We start from the raw sequence: 7,116 nt of genomic DNA on the forward strand, positions 1-7,116 counted from the left end.
AATGCTACATGCTGCGTGAATCTGTTGCAACATCATAAGAGCATTGATTTGACTTCACATCAGAGCAGTTTACGCCAGTGTCCAGACATTCCTTTGAGCCCCGGATTGATTTCCATGGCGCTCAGCCGCGTGGAGAAGGCGCCCTAGCTGAGGAACAGATGACTCACGCTCTTAACAGGTGCTCAGACACTCAGCAGGCCTCATGCTCCGGGGGATCAAAGCGCGGCTGCAGAAACTGCAAGCCCCTGTAATTGCGTACAATGAGCTGGCGAGTCGGGTGGTCCAGGTGCTATTTGAACAGGTGCATTTGCATGCCACAATACAGATGGCAAAGGCATTCACAGCCTTGATCACAATTCAAGCACAATTTACCCACACTGAGCCCTCCACTGTTCTCCAGACCTGCGCTGTTTGCCAGCATAAACAGAATGACCGATGCCAGACACTCCTTTGCTTGCCCGTGGCTTTTTTTCTCCCCAGACAGCACATGTCTGAATGTTCCCTTGCTGGAAAAACACTTTAAACCAGCCTAAAGTGGAGAGCTGGTCTGTTTTGCTAGTTTTAGAGGGGTTTTGGGCAGCTGACAGCTGCTCAGGTTGGGAGACCGAATTGCCAACCAGATAAACCATACTCTAGAGCAGCGGTTCTCAATTCTGGTCCTCGTGACCCCCCGCTCTGCACATTTTGTATGTGTCTCTTGTCACTTCAGATGTTTGTTCTATTCGACTGTAAGTGCCCTGCGTAGTGGACATCACAGGATATTCTGCCATGCTTCCAGTTTGAAGGGAGCGTATATGTTGCATTCAAAGGACATTAAAGAGTGCGAGACGTGGATTTAAACTGTATTTATTTACAGAGGTATATTATGTCACACTACTCTAGTAAGTTTCATCTGTGTGTGAAGACGCTGCAGGCCGTGGCGTAGCACAAATCTTCAACAGATTTCCCGTGCTCGGGGAGTAGGGAGCAGTGAACACTGTGTAGGGATCATGTCAATCAGAACACAGTTCATGCATGGAGCTCTCTTCTAATGAGCTGCTGATCTGAATCACGTATGTTAAATAAGAGAGACATGCAAAATATGCAGAGCAGTGGCACACGAGGACTGGAATTGAGAACCACTGCTCTAGAGCAGTTCCCAACACTGGTCCTGGAGGCACCCCAACACTGCACGTTTTTTCATGTCTCCTTAATCAAACACAGCTGATTCAGGTCATCAGCTCATTAGTAGAGACTCCAAGACCTGAAATCGGTGTGTCAGAGAAAGGAGACATGAAGAATGTGTAGTGTTGGGGTGCCTCCAGAACCAGGGATAGGGACCACTGCTCTAGACCAGCTTAAACCATCCATCAGGTTTTATATATATATATATATATATTATATAATTAGTTGGCTTTAGTTTTTTCTTTTATATATATTTTTTTCTTCTTTAACTATTTCTTCTTTTTTTTTTTTTTTTATAAATTTCCAGTTTATTTTTAGTATTATATTAGATTCAGTATTATAAAGAATAATACATTTTCCTTTCTTTAATGATTATTATTATTATTAGTAGTAATAGTAATAGTAGTATTTTAATACCTGGATGTTCTGGATGTTTTTTTTTTATGTAGTTCAGATTTTAGCTTCTGTGGACGATTGTTAATTCAGCCAAATTAATCAGTTAATGATAAAAAAAAAATGTCTTAAAGGTTCATTCATTTTTATATCAAGTTTAAATGTGACTTTTCACAAAAGTAAAATTATTTGCTGTCAGAAAAAAAAAGAAACATTAACCAGCTTCCTGTATGTTTTATGCATAATTTGGGATACAGCATAAAAATGCTGATGAAAACATGAAATGAAATTAAATAAATAAAACATATTAATCCAATTAATAAATACAATTGCATGAGTTTTATTTTTAAATATACTATGTATAAAAACCTGGAATTAAAAATATATGTTATTTTATTTAGTTTTTAGTTTTGGAGCCATGGAAATGTACAGTATTTTAGTTTCAGTTTTATTTATTTTAGGTTTCTTTTTACATTCAGCTTGTTCATTTTAGATTTAGTTAAACATAATAACCTTGATCTTGACAAATTCCAAGTCAAATCCCTTAAAAAAACAAATATTCCTAAAAGAACATTCTGGGAGTTTACTTCCTAAACCTTTAAAGGTTTCTTGTTCTTTTGCTGAAGGTGACATTTTAAACTTTAATGTGCCACTTCAAGAAAATAGAATTCAGTTATTTATGTATGATGGGGCTAGTTGTCCTCTGGCATTACTTTCCCCAGTCCTTCTTGTTGCAGGCATGGCTGCTCATGAGCGGCCTCAGAGAATTCCCACGGGCCGCTGGCCATAGGACTGGAACCAAATATGAAAGTCACCTCTCAGGTCAAAGTGACATCTCCAATCCTTCAGTTCAGGGCCATGCAGTTCAGCCTGGGTGCATGGTAAGGGAACGTGTGCTTTCCCTTCCAGAATGGCATAGATAAAGTAAGGCAGAATTGTTCTATGATTTTTTGATTTACTTTAAGCCATTTCTTTAATATTTTCCTCATTCCCAAACCATATAGTTAAAAAATCATCAGTGACGTTATTAAAAATATGCAAAATCAGCTGCTGGTCACAGACTGGATAATAGAACAACAACATTAGCAAAGCAATTGGGACACAGCCTTATATATAGATAAATATATTTAGTTGAAAAAAAAAAAAAGCTAAAGAAATCCTTGCAATTCATTACAATAAATAAATATATACAATTTTAATCGTTTATTATTATTATTATTATTATTTATTTATTTTTGCATATTTGGCTAATTTGAGTCATGTCAATTAGTTTACTTAATATGAAGAAAACCCACACTAGGTTTAAAAAACAAAACAAAACTGAAAAATCCATGTAATTATTTATTGTTCAGCAATCCTGACATTTACCCACATTGCGATAACATTTAAGACAAAAGATGTCGATTCAGCCATGTATTTGGGTGCGATTGGTGTAAAAACTTTAATTAGCTTAAAATCACAAAGGAAAATTCTAAAGGTTATCTTGTATTTTGTTTGAAAAAACAAAACAAAACAATATATATATAATAAATATTCGGTTAACATTTGTCTTATGAAGCCCCCAAATCTTAGGAAGGATATAAGAAGAATCAGCCAGTTTAATTTAATAAACCCCTGATGTGTTAAATTATGACTGGCAAAATACATAAAAGAAGAATAGAGTAAGATAATGAATTACAGCAATAGAAAAGAAAGTAAAGTGGGTGCTATATTTCTGCAATTTGTCATATCTCAGCTTCACTAGTCATAGCTAGTGAACCCAATTAAAAAGACAAAGACTTCCTAACTGCCATAAAGCTGTGAGAATGCATTCATCTCATTTTTCCAGACTATCTCTGTCACCATTCAGTCTCAGCTGTGAGCTGCCGAACGTCAAACATGTCGAGGGAATGACGATTGATGTGACGTCCGGGTCAATAAGGGTTTTTCCTTGTATGGTAGCACAGATCCGGTCTGTAATACAGCTTTTCGTTAGCATTCCCAGTCCTACACGCAGTCATTTTGCTCATGGTTCAGTTTCTTGAAGATGAGGATCCACACTAAATGTAAAATCTCACATTAAAGAGATAGTTCACCCAAAAAAATTATAATTCCTCATGTCGTTCTAAACCCGTAAGACCTTAAATGTAAGATATTTTTGATCAAATTCAAAAGCTTTCTGACTCTCCATCGTCAGCAAATCTACTGAAACGTTTTATGGCCCAGAAAGGAAGTATGGACATTGTTAAAATAGTCCATGTGACATCAGTGGTTCAACCTTAATTTTAGGAAGCTACGAGAATACTTTTTGTGCGCAAAGAAAACAAAAATAACAGTCCTTAGTCTTTAATCATGCAAATTATGCCATTTTCATGCAAGGTTTAAATTTAATGTCATGTGGTGTAACCATTAAATAAAAAGAAATACATTTGTTTCTTACACCTTGTTTACATACGAGTGTACACCTCTTAATCATTATTTTCAATAATGTTTCTAAATACATTTTTCAAGGTAAAAATATATTTTGACAAATATCATGAATTATTAACTAATGAATATCGTGACATTTTTGGGAAGTCACACCGCATGACATTTACATCCTGAACTAACCTTGCCTTGTCATACAAATCCAACACAATTTAATTAAGAAAACATTTTGTGCCGATCACACAAAACATACAAATTAATAATACAATTTTATTTACTTTTTTTGTGCATGTTGGTTTCACCACATGATTTTGTGGGCCCCACCACTTCACTTAAAAACTTTTTAAATATTAATAAGCAGTTTAATATTTTAAATACTTTTGTCCGCCAGATCAAAGTCATGTGCATCACCTAGTGATGGGAAGTTCGGATCATTTTACTGACTAACATTTCATTCATTTCAGCAGAATATAATTAAAATGTTACATGTTAATATCCAAATTCCCCAACACATCTATTTACTCAAACATTGATCACATTATATAAATTATAATGCAACCAAGCCCAAATTATAAGAAACAGAAATGATTAATTCATTGCTGGCTGTGCGGTCTGTTCACCTCACCTCCTGAGTCTTCGGTCGTTCGTACTTTTGTCACGTCACATCCCTGTAAAGCTGTAAAGGTAAATCCCTGTAAAGGTAAAGCTGTGCAGTCTTTACAGGAAAGAGAAATGATTAGTTCACCTCTCGAGTCTTCGGATCCGAGTCGTTCGTTCTTTTGTCATGTGACCGCTTCTCAGATCAGATCTTGAAATGTTGTGATATATAAAACTGATTTTTCCCATCATACGGATACATTTTAAAGCATTAACCAACTCTTTATTACCCCACTCATTATGGAAAAGAACCATCACATAAATTCACAAATTTATAAATTGTAAGAAATAAAAAGCTATAAAACTCAAATAAAATGATTTGAGACTAGAAAAAATACGTAACTGTAAGAGTAAAGAAACAAACTACGCGCTTGTTTGTAAGGAAGGTTGGGAATTATTAATAAATTTCTGTAATTTCCATTGCTGCTCTCACGTCACGTAACAAAAGAATGAACGACTCGAACCTGAAGACTCGAGAAGTGAACTAATAATTTCTGTTTTCTGTACAGAACCTATTGGATGTTGCGCATGCGCGGTCAACACAAAATGAACGAATCCCTTGCTGAGACAACTCGTCGTTCCCGTGTCATATTAAAGATTCGTTCATAATGAATGAATCGTCTAAGAACGACCCATCACTGCGAACCACAAAATCATGTAGCATGAAAGGAGATTTGTTAAATTAAATAATAAAATAAAATAAAAAAATACAATTTTATATATATATATATATATATATATATATATCGCTTATTAAAGAATTAGGACAAAAAAAGATCTTCATATCGACGCAGATGTCACATTAACAATATGAGATCTTTGTAAGAATTAGTTCATAAGAGGCAAAAACTGTCCAATCCAAAACCGTACCCCTCCTGAGCAGAGCTAGAAAAAGATCTCATAAAAATACTAGACTCAACAGGCGAGATAAAGCTGATTGTGGCTCCATTCCCAGACTCATCTCCACCAATCAGAGGGAAGATGATTGAGCCTGATTAGCCACAATCAAAGCTGGAGCTCAACCCTGACTGTCTGCTGACTTTGCAATCGATGTCTGGCTGACTCGACCAGCAAATTTGGGCCTGAACAGCATTGAGATACTATCGCCCTCCTACTTCCACAAGCTCTAATGCCTCCGTAGAAGAGCATGGCATTTCTGGACTCACCCGGGAAGCCTAAGCATCTCCCTTCAGCTGGATGCATCCCAGCAGAGACTGCAAATGGATCTAAAGAGGAATAATTCGGAATTGGCTTCTCTCGTGGGGTTTTCTTGTCAGGGCTAAAATAGCCTGACTTTTTTTTAATCAATGGCCTGACTGCAATGATAACAGGATTAGGGGACCCGATCCAACCGAGTGTGGGCTGGACAGGTTTTGAGAGGTGCTACAATGCCTGGAAAGGCCAGGACGTACAAATAATGAAGAGGAGAAAGGTCAGTGGTAAACACAATGGTTCACGTCACTCAACAACCTTCAGTGGACAAACAGCAGGAAGCTGATGTCTTCATAAAAAGATGGATTTCCGTCCATCCTCAAAAACAAGATGTTAATCAGGTATGTGGTCAGATCTTCAGAGATAATTTATTGCTGTTCATCCAATCAAAATGTTGCATCCGACTATATTTTTCTATCAAGTCATTTTCAGTCCTAATTCTGCAGTTATGTTTGTATTTACAGTCTTTCCTGTTGATTTGCTAAATGCTTGTCAATACAGGAGTAAAGGCTGATTCGTAAGGAGGCACTGAACCGCGAGGTGAAGAATAATGTAAGTGTCTTAATCGATTCTAGAGTCTACTTCCTCCAAAAAATATTTTTCTCTGTAATTTTTGTTGACTTATTTTTTTTCTCCTTTAAAAAAAAAAGATCAAGCATCAACTGAAAAGGACGGAAAAAAGCTCGCTAGCTAACAATCAGCATCCAGTGCCATCCTTACCTCAGCCACCAGCTTCCCTAACCCATAAATAACAGACAAAGAAATTAGGACAACATTTTTTTAACCGAAAAAAAGGATATTTATTGTAAATGCTTGGGAAAGAGCGTCCAGCTACATTGTTCACAATTTATCTTTTTGTGTTTCATCAGAAGAAAGTCAGATGTGTTTGGGACGACACTAGGGTAAGTAAATGATGACAATTTCTGATTTCATATTTTTGGGGGAACTATTCCTTTCAGAGTTTGTCAGAAGAAGAGCTACGGTATCTGTGTATTTGACTATATGCAGTGTACTGTATTATTGAAATATTAGAGAGCAGAAACCTCTAGACTAACGAAAATAGGCTTTCCATGTAATAAAATTATCCGCTTCTTTTATTTTAAACATATTAGAAGTATAAGACACAACATTTTTTTTAACCGAAAAAAAGGATATTTATTGTAAATGCTTGGGAAAGAGCATCCAGCTACATTGTTCACAATTTATCTTTTTGTGTTTCATCAGAAGAAAGTCAGATGTGTTTGGGACGACACTAGGGTAAGTAAATGATGACAATTTCTGATT

The 7,116-nt window shown here is 36.3% G+C and overlaps 1 long non-coding RNA gene across 1 annotated transcript; it reads left to right on the top strand.

The window, feature by feature from the left end:
• The first annotated feature begins 5,670 nt into the window (after positions 1-5,670).
• LOC107703800 (uncharacterized) lies at positions 5,671-6,734 on the top strand. The gene is made up of 3 exons (XR_001635867.1): positions 5,671-6,173; positions 6,334-6,384; positions 6,702-6,734. It is a non-coding gene; the product is annotated as an uncharacterized LOC107703800 (long non-coding RNA).
• Positions 6,735-7,116: the final 382 nt, after the last annotated feature.

The sequence above is a fragment of the Sinocyclocheilus anshuiensis genome, unplaced genomic scaffold (assembly GCF_001515605.1).
Source record: "Sinocyclocheilus anshuiensis isolate Anshui unplaced genomic scaffold, SAMN03320099.WGS_v1.1 scaffold2083, whole genome shotgun sequence".
Taxonomy (NCBI): Eukaryota; Metazoa; Chordata; class Actinopteri; order Cypriniformes; family Cyprinidae; genus Sinocyclocheilus; species Sinocyclocheilus anshuiensis.